Source organism: Ursus arctos, unplaced genomic scaffold (assembly GCF_023065955.2).
Source record: "Ursus arctos isolate Adak ecotype North America unplaced genomic scaffold, UrsArc2.0 scaffold_25, whole genome shotgun sequence".
NCBI classification, from domain to species: domain Eukaryota; kingdom Metazoa; phylum Chordata; class Mammalia; order Carnivora; family Ursidae; genus Ursus; species Ursus arctos.
Genome location: NW_026622930.1, coordinates 13,799,968 through 13,815,097, shown reverse-complemented (window position 1 = coordinate 13,815,097; position 15,130 = coordinate 13,799,968). Strand labels below are relative to the sequence as shown.

Below are 15,130 nucleotides of genomic sequence, written 5' to 3'. Positions count from 1 at the left end.
TCTCGGTTTCCATGACAACCATGTCTCCACTCATCGGTTATTAGATACCATCCACTTCCTGTGTCTAAATTTTCAAGCCAATCAGAAAAGTGTTTGTACATTTAACAACTTCTGAGACAATGCTTCTTTAATTGAAGTGTTTTAAGGCTCAGATGAAGATGTCCATGGGTCTTATATATTTTTTTGTCTTGTAGATACACAATTCCACAATATTTACTAATTTCTATTTCCCTAAGGTGAAGAATGCCCCTTTTCTTGGATGTGAAATGCATTCTCCCCACAATTTCCAATCAGGGTGTGCAAGGTGATTTTGATCATTTGCTCTTCATTACCTTTTTCTTTCACTGTTGCAGACTTAAATTTAGTGCGTGATACATGTTAATGCACAGGACCCTTAAATGATCAAAGTAAAGATCCAGCTAGACATCCATCTGCTGATGGTGCTGTTTAAATATTCGGGTCAAAAACCACCTAGAAAAAATTATTCTAAGTTGAACAACTTTGCATCGTACAGCTCCTGAGCAGAGATCATGGAGAACGTATTGTAAAGTGATATGTCGGTAAATGTAAGCTAGTAGCTGACGTCTGCAAAGAAATTTGTCACCAAAATGGCCTACTTTATCCGGATAGAAACAACAACGAAAAATTAAACGTAAAGATTCTCTCACACAAATTGCACCCGAAATTAAAAAGCCATCTTGCAGGAATCTGCGCACGAGAAGGCTAATCTGAAAATTACAGCAGGATTTTAAAAGAAGGTTTGGGGTGGCTGTTTTCCTAAGTCTCAATCTAGCTGACCAATCAGTGTGAGAGTTGAAGTGGTTTGTAGTCATCTGTGCAGTCTTCCGCTCTGCACTCTGAGCTGCTCTCCCCTCTAAGGCAGAGCTGGCGATCAATGAAAAACAGGGAACAAAAGGAATATAACAGGATGTCTCCCTCAGCGAAGGAAAAGGATTCCCTTTTTCCTCAATGAGCCAGGAGCACCCTGCCTACGATAGCTCCACATGGGAGCTCCCAGCAGACCTGTCCACAGGAGGTACATTTTACATTTGCAATCATGTGTCCCAACTGCTAGCAAATGTGTCACCTTAAGCACATCCTGTGACAGAGGGCTCCCCGAGCCCAACCGATTGAAACTAATAAATTAAGTAAATTAATAATCCCACAATTAAAAGCTGCCGAGAAAGACTGCCTTTCCCTTCCCCAAATGTCATCCCAGGAGTATAAACAAAGCATGAAAAATAGTCTCTTCAGCCTCCCAGCCAGTAATCACGGTTTTTCTCCTCAAAACAACGCTTCTCCAAAAAGAGAAATATTCTTGCTGCCCTCAAAGGAAACTCTCATCTGTATATGTCATATTAGGATAACCAGTTACAGTCTTGGAAAAGAGGCTGAAACTGCCCACAGATTTGACACTGTTTATAATTGATAGCAAAACAGTTGCGACAGCAATGCTGTAAACTCTGCCCGAGCCAAACTCCACATTTAACACGTTAGTTCCTTGAAAATAAAAGTAACGCCTGGGGAGCCCACAAAAGTAAAGCCCTAGGAAGTAATTAACAGCGTTACATCAATTATTTGATAATTTTTTAAATTATTCATTTGTCTGCTATTTTAAAAGAAAAAATTTTAAACGGCTATTCACAAATTCCTGAGAAACTTTTTTTTTTTTAATGAACTTACTTTTGAGCCAAAACTAATGAAAATATTCAACTTGCTATCCCTGGCTCTTTCCCATTTGGGCTGCATGCTATAAATCAATCTGAAACCAGGTGGAAATACGGGGGCGGACACCTTAAAAAATCAAAGGGTGCCCCAAAATGCAGCAGCCAGAACAGTGAGGGCTTCTCGTGACAATGCTGAGCCAGAGCAGAAGCTCAGGAGGCAGGAAATGAGCCCCATTTTCGTTACCTTCGATCGCCGGCCCCCCCGCTGCTTCTCGCGGCCGCATTGGGGGGCTGCGGCGGCGCTGGACTAGCCGGTGGCCCCGCCGCCGGGTCGCGCCGTCTCCCGGCCGAGCTGCAGCCGAACGCGGCCGGAACCCCGGCTCCAGCCCCGGCGCCCGCCCGGGGTCGGCGGCGCGGCTCCCACCCGGGCCCGGAGCCCCGCTGGGTCCTAGTGCGCGCCGCGCGCCCGCCGGCCCGCGGCCCGGTCTGCAGCCCGCACGTACGGCAGGCAGCTTGCGAGCCCCGGGAGTCCCCGGCGAAACAGAAAAACCCGTCGACCCTTTTCAAAACTGGACACCGTGTGTGCGGATGAACGGGCGCTGGGTGTCAAATCCTGGCATAAGATGTTAAAAGAAACACACTGGCTACAACTGAACTCGCTGGAGGCGGATGTTAGTATCTGCAGCCCCAGTGTAAAGCTTAGGGCAGTAACTGGTTTCCGTACGGTTGCCTGGTGCACTTGTGATCCGGTACCTTCACAGACGGTAAAAGACAGTGTGCGGATCCGTAAAGACAGATTTCAAAAATATAAGGCAAAAAAAAAAAAAAAGATTGAAAATTGGTGTGTTTATAACAGTATTTTCCACAGTCTTCCAATTTTTTGTTTTCTAACAGGTCCTCCTTGCATTTTGCTTTCTCTTACTTTATCGTATGCTATTTTAAATAACAAAGGCCCATATGGCTAAACACGTAGTCATTTGATTTTCAAAAGACCTCAAAAATTGCATCAAAATATGCACTCATGTATCTCCCAAGAAATCAATGAGAAAGAATTAATGGTGGCATATGGTGTGCCTCATAGAGAAAACTTAATTACAAATTAAAACAAATGTGAAAATTCACAAATTCAGTAAACTGAAAGTAAATTATCGTCCTAGATGTATACACAAATCAGCTTGTGAACAATTAGGAAAATGTAAGTTCTGGGTTTCTCTTTCAACTGCAGAAAGGGTGTTACATGAACCCCTATAACAGATTCCCCTCATCGTCCCCAAAAGGGCTTCCAGGACCTCTTAGCACGTTCATTTAGCTCAGGCCACCTGGAAGGCAACATTTAAACTTGCAAGTGCTCATTTAAGAGGACAATTCTATTAGCCCTTAATTCAAAATAAAAGTGCTTTAGTTTGAAGGGCCTGTTTGAAAGGCTTCAGGACTGAGAGCTTGCTTTCAGTCTTTGATATCACCAAGTTTGAAGGTCACAATTCTGTAAAACTGCTAATAACAATGGTGCTGTGGTTTGACACCAAAAGGAAAATCAAATATGTGTTTTCTAAGTTCTATTTCTGTAGCAGAAAAAGTCCCTTTGAAAATTACTCGTGCCCACCTCTTTCCCGATTATAGCTAAATAAATGTAATGGAAGATTTTTAGTATTAATTAAACATCAAAGACACCTTTTCTGCTGCCTTACGTCCATGCAAAAAACTAGTTGTAATACATTACACTTGTCTATCCTCAAAGTACTTGCACGTACATCTCGGGTGATCTTTACCACACCTCTGTGATAAAACAGACATTTAAATCCCCAGTTTTCAAACGAAAGAGTGCAAGTGCCGAAGGATAAAGCGACTTGTCCGAAATCACACAGCTGGTGTGCGGAGGAGCTGGGGTTTCAAGCTCAGTTCCCGACATTTCTCTAACAAGCTCTGCTTTCTCAAGTGTGCCACCTGCCCTCCCAACGATTTCCCCGTTAAGCACTGTGGAAACGGAGGTATCGGAAACCAAAATGCAAGGGGGTTGCTGCAGCCACCCTTTCTTACCTGTATTAGAAGAGCAATTCGCCAGAATGGAAACAAGAGGATAGCTGAAAATATTTTACTCTCTGCTAAATGAGAACGCTGGCTGGTCAGATAGCTGTCCTGCGGCCTGTCCAGGGCACCCGGGCCAAGCAGGCAGATAACTGGAAAACTCTGGGGCTGAGGACTGCTCGCATCACCAAGGCCCCTTTGCTTTTTCTATCAGAGACCGAGATCCGCTCGGCACATGGAGGAGCGAGGTTCTCTCAAGTGAGACTTGGTTTTCTACGTGCAGTCTTGGCACCGAGCGTCCTCGAAAAATCCTAGAACCTCAGGTGTCCTAGGGAGGAGGTGTCCTATTAGTGAGATCGAGGGCGTCCTGGCCCAGAGCTGGTGACAACCGGGTGTGACTTCTCAGCCCTCCCGCACCCATGGGAAAGCCGCAGTTGTGTCTGTGGCAGTCCACTGCCTCCTCCCCTCCGCGGCAAGGAAATGTTACTTCTCAGATGAGGTGTCCCACCCACTTAAATACCAGCAGGTGAGGGCTGGGTGACATTTAGCTGAAAAGACAGAGACAGTTTATTCTTAAAAATTATTCATTCCTTTTCTTGGGCAGCTCTTGAGGAAGAGGCTGGGCATGGCAGCATCGTGGGGAGATGCGGATCCGGATGACCTTCCTGAGAACAACGCGGGAGGATTAATGCAAAACTTACTTACTTACTTGATGAATTAATTTGATCCCTTTGTTGAAAACTGGTCTAATGAGTTGGTAGCACACCTTTCACGTGGCCTTCAAATGTTGCAAATGCGAGGCTCAGAGTAATCTTAGCCGCAATAGGAGGTTGTGAGAAGCTGAAAAGACGCGCTGGTGGTGAGCAATTCCTCAAAGCTAGAGCGTACCGGAAGAGGCGCTGGTCCAAAGAGACTGTCATTCATTCATTCATTCATTCATTCATTCAAGTGCGTATACCTCAAATGTTGAAAACCTAATGTGATCCAGGTACTATTCTAGGCTCTGGGTATAAAAAATAAACAATGCCCTCAAAGTCGTCCTCATCATCGGGAGCCCATGGACAGGCCAACAACTGCCCAACAGCGCTGCTAGTGCTGCAGTAAATCCACGTCACAGGTGCTGTGTGTTCAAATGCCAACCGTCCCAGTCATGGGCCACTTTGTCTTTGGAGCCATTCTCAGTGGCGCCCTCTGCAGGCGGAGTTCACAGGCTCCTCGGTCGGCCGGCTCATGGCGAGGTAGGGTCAACAAGAGGTACTGAAAGAAGAGTGGAGGGTGGGAGGAAAGAAGATAAAGAATTGGGGCGCCTGGGTGGCTCAGTCAGTTAAGCCTCTGATTCTTGGTCTCGGCTCAGGGCATGATCTCAGGGTCCTGGGATGGAGCCCCGCGTTGGGCTCCCTGCTCAGTGGGGAGTCAGCTTCTCCCTCTGCCTCTGCTCCTTCCGCCCCAGCCCCTGCTCCTGCTCGCACACGCTCTCTCTCAAATAAATAAACAAAATCTTAAAAAAAAAAAAAAAAAAAAGAAGAAGATAAAGAATTTCTTCACCTCCTTCTTGCCTCTGACTGCCTCTGACACTGGGGCAGCTACCGGCTCAGGCTTCTGCCACGTGACCCCATCTCCTGGCTAAGTAACACTGCCACGTTCTGCTAACATCCCAGCTTAGGAATCTTAAGGGTTTTCTGCTGAAATGAGTCTTTGGGTAACTTCACCTTCCCCTGTTTCCGTCTCAGATCCTCTCCCACCTGTGTGAGCAATCCCCCTGCATTGAATTCCTTCTGTGCGAATCCGCAAATGCCGATGGAGAGGCGTCTTACCAAACACCTGAGCGGCACTTCCTCCAAGCGATCAAGGTCATCAGAACCAGGACATGCTGAAAAACTGTTACTGCAAAGAGGAGCTTAAGGAGACATGACAATTAAATGTGTTGTGGTAGGGGGTGCCTGGCTGGCTCAGTCCACAGTGCGTGTGACCCTTGATCTCGGGGTCATGAGTTTGAACCCCACATTGAGTGTAGAAGTGGCTTAAAAATAATTTTTTAAAAAAAAAGATTTGATTTGAGAACAAATGAGCAAGAGAGCGTGCGGGTGAGAGGGGGAGGGGCAGAGGGAGAGCTAGAAGCAGACTCCCCGCTGAGCAGGGAGCCTGACAAGTACCCTGGGATCAAAAAATAAAATCTTAAACATATCGTGGTATGCCGGATGGATCCTGGGACAGAAAAACTAAGGAAATCTGCACTAAGTATGGACTTTATGTAGAAATAATTTATTAATATTCGTGCATTAATGGTAACAAATATACCATACGTTAACATGTAAGGGGATGCCTGCGTGGCTCAGGTCATGATCTCAAGGTCATGAGATCGAGCCCTGTGTTGGGCTCCACTCAGAGCATGGAGCCTGCTTGGGATTCTCTCTCCCTCTCCCTCACCCCACACCCCCCCCCCTTGCATGCATGCTGTCTCTCCCTCTCTCTCTAAAAAAAATAATAATAAAATAAAAATTTTAAAAACACATTAACATGTAAGATGCTAATAACAGGGCAACCTGGGGATGTGGTATGTGGGAACTCTCTGTCCTGTCTTCTCGATTTGTCTGTACATTAAAAACAGTCATAAAAGAATAATGTCTTCAAACATCCTTCCGTGGTAAACAATGAAGTGGCTTTGTTTCCACACTACAGAAACCTCATTGCCTTCCTTCCCAAGCAGGGGCCATACGTCTGGTCCAGCAGGTCTGGGGTTTGCTTACAGGGAGCTGAAGCACAGAGTTTAATAAGTCAAAACATCAAGAAATATCCCATCCAGCAAGGGATGAGATGCTCTGGGAAGGCAGGAAAACACCTGGGTCTGAAGCCAGAACGTGGTCTGAGGTTGATGAGAGGAAGGTGGGAGCCGTGAATGAGGAAACGGGACATCCAGCCAGGGTGCGGAGCAGGGCGGGGAAGGCAGGCTGGCTGAAGATCACTCTAGAATGTGACTGGCCACGGAGGGGCAGGCACTGGAGTGCCTGGGAGCACGGACAGAAGAGGAACAGGGGAGGAGGGACATAGGAACAATAATTATAGCAGCTAAGAGTCACGGAGTCATTTTATGTGCTTTTTTTTCTTATTTCTACTCTCTTGACCTTCTAAGCATGGAACGATTTTATTCCCGTTTAGAGATGAACAAACTTGCCCAAAGTTGCATGATACATAGGGGGACAATTGCAGCTCAAATCCAAGTCTGTGGGACACCAAAAGAGGGTCAAGAAATCACCAGGGTAGGCATCCTCGGTAGAAGCCGTGAAACTGAGTCTTCCCGGACAAGGAGGGGTTAAGATGTAAACACGAGTAGGAGACATTGTAGGCCTGGACAAAGGTCAAGGTAGGTCAGAGGGCTGCTTGGGAACAGCGTGGCTAAAACAAAGGTTTCTAATGAGGAAGCACTTGCAGACCCCACTGGGATGCAGTGGGGCCAGTGTCCCCCCACTATGAACTTTACCGTAACGTCCATATGGCAAGCCCCTTTATTTCCCCTAAGTTTTTGCTCAAATGTCCCCTTCTTGATGCCTCTTGATCCCCCACGTCCTGCTCTGCTTTTTCCTCTGCCCCTTGTACTGACCACCTTCTGACACATTATTAATCCTCTTATTCCTATTATTCATTATCTGTCTCCCTCCATCACCACCGCCCCCCCACAACACACACACATGAATAAAAGTTCCATGGGCCAGGATTCTTTGTTTTGTTCAGTGCTAATTTCCATGAAATTAGAATTAACATGAAAAAGTGTCCAACCGATAGCAGGTGCTCAATAAATTTTTTAAATGAATGAATGAATGAAGTTAGTCGGTAAGAAGGTATTTGTATCAGTCAGCGTTCTCCAGAGAAACACAACTAGTAGGATATAAATATATAGAGAAAGAGATTTATTGTAAGGTATCAGCTCACAAGATTATGGAGGCTGGCAAGTCCCAAGATCAGCAGCCAGCACATTGGAGACCCCGGAGAGCCAATGGTGTGGTTCCAATCCAAAGGCAGGAAAGAACAGATAGTCCCAGCTCAAGGCAGCCGGGCAGGAGGAGTTTCTTCTTACTCGGCTGGTGTGTCCTATTCTGGCCGTCAACTGATTAGATGAGGCTCACTCACACCAGTGAGGGCAATCCCCTTTATTCAATCTATGGACTCAAACGTTAATCTCATCCAAAACACCATTACAGACATAACTAGTATCTGCCCAGCTATCTGGGCACCCCATGGCCCAGTCAAGTTGACGTAAAATGGATCATCATGGTATTGAAAGAGACTCTGTTTTATAAGAATCATTCTAGGACCTGTAGGGAGAATGATTTAGAAGGGAAAAAGACAGGGAGACTTAGGAGGTCATTATTATACTAGATAGGGCAAGAATTGGTGCACACCTGAAGGACGCCATTCTTGGTGGCTTCAAATGACCCCTCAGTGACCCATGGGCAACACGGGGTGTTGCATATGCTGAAGTATTGTGCAGACACAACTCCAGGGGGAATCACAAACACAACACCCAGAAAAGAACAAATTGATGTCTGTCGTGGATCCTGGCCATGGAGAAGTCCCCTGCTGCAGGCTGGGGACAACAGCATCTTCTGGCCTCTCACTGCTCGGTTGGAATAGACAGAGGTGGGGTGGCTACCTGGCTCTCCTTTGGGGGTTTTCCATTTCACTCGATGGCCCTGGTGTTGAATGGGAGAAGGCAACTTCGAGTGTGACCCTCCCTCTCTGACCATAGCATTGGCCCTAGAGTGGACCCTTGGAGTCCACCTGTACCAGACCTCCTGGAGTCCTCCGGAATTCTCGAACACCATCAGGGGCAGCGGGCCTCCTTTCTAGTGGCCAAGCTGTATGGTGCTGCCAGCAGCCACATCCTCAGCTTGCAGGCTCAAGCGCTGGATAACACCCCAACGATTAGCCTAAGCAGGACATAAAAACATGATGAAAGCCTAATATAAACTTTGGGTTATCCAAACAAACCTTTTTCTCCTCCGTCATCATAAACAGTTTAGAATAGGCTGTATATATAGCCACCGTTTATATATACACAGAGATGCACAGACATCTTCGCCCTGTTGGAGAGAACCATGTTAACACTCCCGAACTTTCTAGATACAGGTGGTATCAGTGATAGTGAAAGAAAGATGTTTCACTTGCTTCTTTGTATGCTTTACATTGCAGTGAAATGCCACCTGCCTTCACCCTGTGACGTCACGAGGCTTCACATTCTCTGTGAAACCACCAGCCTCACACACACGCTTGGGTGATGGTGAAATAGCACGTGACTCGGACTTCATTATTTTTACCCATCACTTTTTAAGGGATTTATTGCCTCCCACAGGTGACAGCACTAAATCACTACTATGAATCCGTGCTTGTCAAAAGGTATGAACAAAGCTCACTTTGCGTCATTCAGATCTTCGATATTGATCACATTCATTCCTTCATTGACCAAATCCAGTCATTTGCAGATGGTCCTGCGCTGGGGGGCATCTCATTGTCTGTAGGGCTGGCGACAGAACTGGCTGCAGTTTGGGTCCTCAGACCCATGTTCCCCAGCTTTGGCTCAGCCCTGTAGGAATTCTGAGCAGAACTGCAACGGAGGCCTGAGACAGAGCTCAGGGCAGAGCCCTGCCAGAAACAGCCCACTCTGGCTCAATGCCAACCAGCTGGCTGCTGAGCCGAAGGCCTCGCCTCTCCCCAGACCTGCTTTGTCTCCCTGGGCCTCCCTCTTTCACTGTCTCACCTCAGGTAATGACCAACACTCCGCAGCTCCCCAGCTCTTTTTATTCCTGCATTTCAGATCACTTTACACGCGTTAATTGAGCCTTGAGACACAGGAAAGAAAAGCAAAAGGCACGCGGGGGTGTTTGCACTGTGCCCCTCCCAGCTGCTCTAGCTGGAGGGCAGTCCGGCAGCAGGGCAGCCCCACGCTGCCAGGGAGAGCTTCCTGCTTGAGGGAGCAGGGTTGGGGTGTTGAGGGCTGAAATGATTCCGCACATCACAGAAAACCCCCCTTCACTTAGAGTCACATGTCCTCATTACAGAACAACCTCCCCCCCCCCCACATTGGAATCACCTGCCACAGCTGACCTAGATGACCTTTGGAAGGTGGGTCCTGAGCAAGACGTTCAGGTGGGGAGACAGCAGTAGTATCGCACCTGTGATAAACGCCCTTTAGTCGGTACAGTGGTGATGGTCAAGGCCATGGGCTTTGGAATCTGAGAGGCCTTACCCAGCTAAGCGATATGGCAAACATTGCTTGGAATCCCAAACCCCGCTGTCTTAGCTGTAAAGTGGGTATGATTGTATCTACCCTCTTGGCTTCTGAGGAGGATGAAATCAGAGCATGCATGCAAAATATTTGGGGACAAAATTTAAAATACATTTATGTTTGGCACATAAAATGGTAGATTTATAGTCTTTCTGAGCCACCTCTCTAATCCCAGTCCATCCGAATTAATGGAGTTCTATAGCTGGGGGGGAGACCCTCAAATTCAAATAAGTACTAAAGTTTGGCATTGACAAGAAATGGTAGGGAAATCCAAGGAAGTGTGTAGTTTAGTTGACAGCTTGTATCAATGTCAACTTCTTAGTTTTGATACACATGTCATGGTTACTTGTGATATTAACATTACAGGAAGTTGGGTGACTGGTATATGGGAACTCTTCTTTCTCTGCAATAAATGCTCCTCTATCAATAACAATATTCTTTTTAAAATGCATCAAAATCAGTAATGCCTACATATAGGTCTAATGCTTCACTTATACTTCTGGTATATGACATGAAAATTCCTCCTTAGGGTCCAAAAAAAAACCCGCCAAGTCTTTTGTTAACAAAATAAGAGGCAATTTATGTTATCTCTAGCAGTTATCACCAGCAAGAAACTCATTGAGTTTCTAGTGTCTGCAAGGCACCATATTGTACGTTAACATGGCAAACATTACTGTCAGGAAGAAAATGTTGCCTGTGTGGAAGACATTTTAAGGTAGTTGTTTGGATGTAAGATATTTGATAACTTTACCATTTCAGCCCCCAGTGCTTTCCTTATTTCACAGAAAATAGATGGCTTGCCAGTCAATCAGCTCCATGCTTTCCCTTTCGGTGGACAGTGATGGGGAAGAACGATCTTGTCAAAGAACCCTGCAGATGATATCGCTTGCCACCCCGCGTACGGTTGTGAGATGTTCATCTTAAAATGCTGAGGATATCTTCTCTCTCTCTGACTTAACAGAGACCAGAGGGTTTAAACAATTTTATTCCCTTAGTTTTCATACCTTGCAGACTGTAATGTACTCGTGGGGGTCAGAAGTAGATTTTCATTGAATGGAGAGTGAGTTTTGTTAATGGCTTTGACATAGATCCCTCCAAAAAATGTGACTATACAGGCTCCTGGGGGGCTCAGTTGGTTAAGCAGCTGACTCTTGATTTCGCCTCAGGTCATGATATCAGGGTTGCTAGATGGAGTCCCCCATTGGGCTCCACACTGGTTGTGGAGCCCACTTAAGATTCTCTGTCCCTCTCCTTCTGCCCCTTCTCCACCCCTCAAAAAATGTGACTGTAATATGGCCACATTACAATGGGTTCAACAAAGGAGCCATGGCTTTAAAAAGCAAAGACTACATGTGTCGTCAAGTTGCCCAGCTCTCTGCGCTAATAGTAATCTGTGAGGTATAACTCACTCCTGAATGGGTGTTGGCCAAGTATTCACAACCTAAAATTTTGTTGGCACCTACACGGTTCAGGGCATGGGTCTAGGCCCGTAATGATGGTGAAGACATAGTCCCAGGTCTCAAGTGCAAGAATGACATTTGTCTTTCTAGTTGCCCAGGATGAGACCTTCCTGTGTCTGGAGACCCCCAACCTCAAGAGGAAGAGCCACTGGAATGTCTTTCTTACAGTGGAGGGGAGGGTGATAATCTAGGTCCCCCTGCGGCTGGTGAGAGGAAGAAGAGAGACGGTACTGAGTCCAGTAGCCATAGTGGTGGGCGCAGCGTTAGGGCAGAGGGCGGCATCCTTGGGGTCTATGGCAGGGCCATTACCAGACCAGTCTACAGCATGACTTTGGGCCTTGATCCAAGCTGTATCACCTTAGAGCTGGTTCTTCAGCCCCCTTGAGGATTCCTGTGGGCCACCCACCATGGTACACGAATGAGTTTTCTGCTTAGATCGTCCAGAGTCAACTTCTGTCAACTGACACAAGGGCCTTGTCCTGTAGTCTCTCTCTTGGATACCAGTTGTACCAACCTAGCCATTGTTTTCCAAGCAGTAGCACTGGGTTTGTGCTGATCCCCCACTCTTTCTATGACCAGATTCCTCTTGCCGTAATGCTTAGGTGTGGGGGTATCTGTGGCCATGGAATAAGCCAGTTGCTCCAAGGTGAATTTAACCACCTTGGCTGTTGGTAATACATGAGTCAACCAGAGATGTTAATACCTTTCTGCATGGGTAGAACGGGGTGGGTTGTATACACATGTTTCTGGAACCAAAGGCAGGGTAGAGTCTTTTCTATGACTCCAAAGAATGTAATACATTCAAGTTTGGGCCAAAATAAAAATAAAATAAAACAAAGCAAAACAAAACAAAACAAAACCTCCATAGTGACAGGAGAAACATCATTTTTGCTGGTTTTTTTTTTTTTTCGAGAAGGAAGTGTTTCAATATTCAGTTCATCCTCTTTATTCAGCTTTTTCTCCTTGTCTTGTAGAAATCACATTGTGGTAAACACTTATAATTCATCCATTGACTCATCCGGATGACATTGAACTTGACAATAAGAAACTTTCAGTGTGAGATGGATCATTTTGTCTTAAAGAGCTAAGAACTAATTCCTTAAAAGATAGAGAAAATATGAACTTCCATTGACAAAAACCAGGAAGGCAAGTTTTTCAGAATATTCTCCAAACAATTTAAATGTGGAAGTGGAATAATTTCTTACAAAACAAGAAGGCAAAGATATCATTAAGGCTTTCACTCACGCTACCATTAGCAGCCCTGAACAAATGGTCGGGGTCTTAAAAGAAAGCAGGGTGGACTGAAGAGAATCGGAGAAGAGGTCTGGATGAATGGCATCGCCCTCCATCTGTCACGTTGAATTCCTTTGCATTCAGTTGTCCAGAGACTGTTACTCGGTGAGGAAGGTGATCATCCGTGGACACCACTGCAAAGAATGGGGACCATGGTTTCCACCCACCTCTCTTCTCCCATGCCTTCCTCAACCCGGCTCCTGCTGATGGCTTCCACCGATGCACTGATGAGTGCCCTATGGCTTACTCCAGCTATTGGTGTTGTGTGACGCTGCTATTGCCATTTCTGGAAACTCTTGCTGTTCTTGAACTCTACTTTCTCCTGGTTTTCCTTCTACCTTTCCAGCCTATCCTTCTTGGTTTCTCTCGCTGGTTCTTCCTCCTCTGTCCATCTCTTAATGCTGTTGTTTATCATTGGCCCTTTTTCCTTTCCACTTGCTCTCTCTGGGAGATCACATCCATTTCCATGCCTTCGAATGATCACAAATAATCAATAACCAGGACCCACCTTCCTCCTGAACTTCAAATCTCTGTCTCCAGTAAGTTCCAAGATCCCTCCACCTGGACAGAAATTTTGCTGTTACCTCAAATTCAAATTCATTATGCCCCAAGCTGAATTATTTGTCCTTCTGCTCTAAGCACCCTCTTTCTACAGCTCTATAATTAGCATCCAGAAACCTCAAAGTTACCCTTCACATGCCCCCTTTTTCTGCTCCACATTCATTCACCAAATTCTATAGGTTCCGCCTCAGAAATTGTTCTTATACCTTGACCATCCCTAAGCCTCTGCCTCGGTTCAGCCCCCTTCATCTCTTGACGGCTGCTTCAGTCCCCAACATCCTGAGCAATGCTTCCCAGTTATCCTCGCGCCACATGAGATGTGCTCCCTGGGCAGCCGAGGGAGAAAAGCCCATCAGACTGGGAGTCCGAACAGATGAGTGCTAGACAAAGAGCAAATATTTCTTTGGGAGGGGGGGTGTCAGGGCTTTGGATGATTCTGATGCTTGAATGGAAAAACCCAGCAAGTCCTGCCTCTACTGACCAAGCCAGCCCCTAGCTACTCCCAGGGTTCGGCCATGGCTGCCTGAGTCCACTCACTTCCTCCTCCCAGGGAAGCTGCCCATGGCCAAATAATTAGCAGTCCTAAAATGCATTCTGGTTCTATCACTTTCTGGCCCCCAGTCTTTAGTGACTCCCCATCATCCACAGAATACACGGCATACAGTTTATGTCCCTCTCTGAGCACACGAGGACCCTCATACTCTCTCTCCAGTTTTGCTCTCTACCCTATACCCACTTACCTAAATTATCCTTTCTCTTGGACACACTTGACTATTGACCGTGACTTTCCCATCACTAAAATTTTGCCTGTGTCTCTTCTCCTCCCAGAACCCTGTCCTAGATTTCCTCAAACCTGTTTAGATCACACACAATTATTCATTCGTTCAACCAACATTCATTGAGAGCCAGCTATGGGCTGACTGGATTCCAGCAAAGAAGACAAACCTCTCCCTTCGAGGAGTTCCTAATCCACTGGAAAGACAGACAAGGAAAAAGAAGTTACATCACAATGTGATGAATTCTGCAGTGGTGTTACCCGGGAGCCTCGTTCAGGGAATCTCCTATGTCACTGTCACATTGGTGTTTGGTCACCTGATGGAGGAAACATTTTCTATCTTCTGAGCTCTGAGAGGCTGGTTCTTAACCCTGTGGTGCAAGGATTCAGCTGGCGTACTTTCTAGTCACATGATTTCCAAAGTCCCCCTTCCAGAGATTCCGTTTCAATAGGACTGGGGTTGGGTCTAGAAATGAACATGTTTAATAAACCCTCAGTGATTTTAATACAGATGACACCACAGGTCATACTTGGGAAAACATCACAAAGGTGTTTACTGTTTTTGCAACTCACAAAACCTACCAGATACTGTCTTCTCATTTACATGCTTGCATATATGGCTTATATTGTTTGCTAAGTGATTTAAAAGTAGGGTCCTGGGATGTCTGGGTGTCTTAGACAGTCAAATGTCCGCCTTTGGCTCAGGTCATGATCTCAGGGTCCTGGGATCAAGCACTGTATCAGGCTCCGGGTTCAGCGGGAGTCTGCTTGTCCCTCTGCCCCTCTCCCCACTCAGCTCTCTCCCCCTCTGTCTTTCGCTCTTTCAAATAAATAAAATCTTAAAAAAATAAAGCAGGGTCCTTTCTGTACATCTTTCTATTCCTCCATAGCACAAGAGCAGAGCGAGTAACTGCCTATATCTTACCCTATTGTAAGTCCTTAATGATTTCAGTAAAGTCCTTTATTCGTGTTTGAATTTCTATAATAACTATTTATTGCTTTCATAAACTAAGAAAACATTCTTTAAAAAGATTGATCTGAGAATGTGTTGCTGCTGAGGGGCTCAGAG

The 15,130-nt window shown here is 46.0% G+C and overlaps 1 protein-coding gene across 14 annotated transcripts in view; it reads right to left on the bottom strand.

Annotated features, from left to right (window-relative positions):
• Positions 1-2,059, bottom strand: part of FOXN3 (forkhead box N3) — a 384,586-nt gene extending 382,527 nt beyond the window's left edge. For 5 of the 14 annotated variants that reach the window (XM_048219823.2, XM_048219835.2, XM_044389973.3 and 2 more), the window contains exon 1: positions 1,912-2,059. The gene's annotated coding sequence lies outside the window, so the exon portion shown is untranslated. The remainder of the gene's footprint in view (positions 1-1,911) is intronic. The other 9 variants (XM_026515472.4, XM_048219831.2, XM_057318326.1 and 6 more) reach the window with 4 other exon arrangements.
• Positions 2,060-15,130: the final 13,071 nt, after the last annotated feature.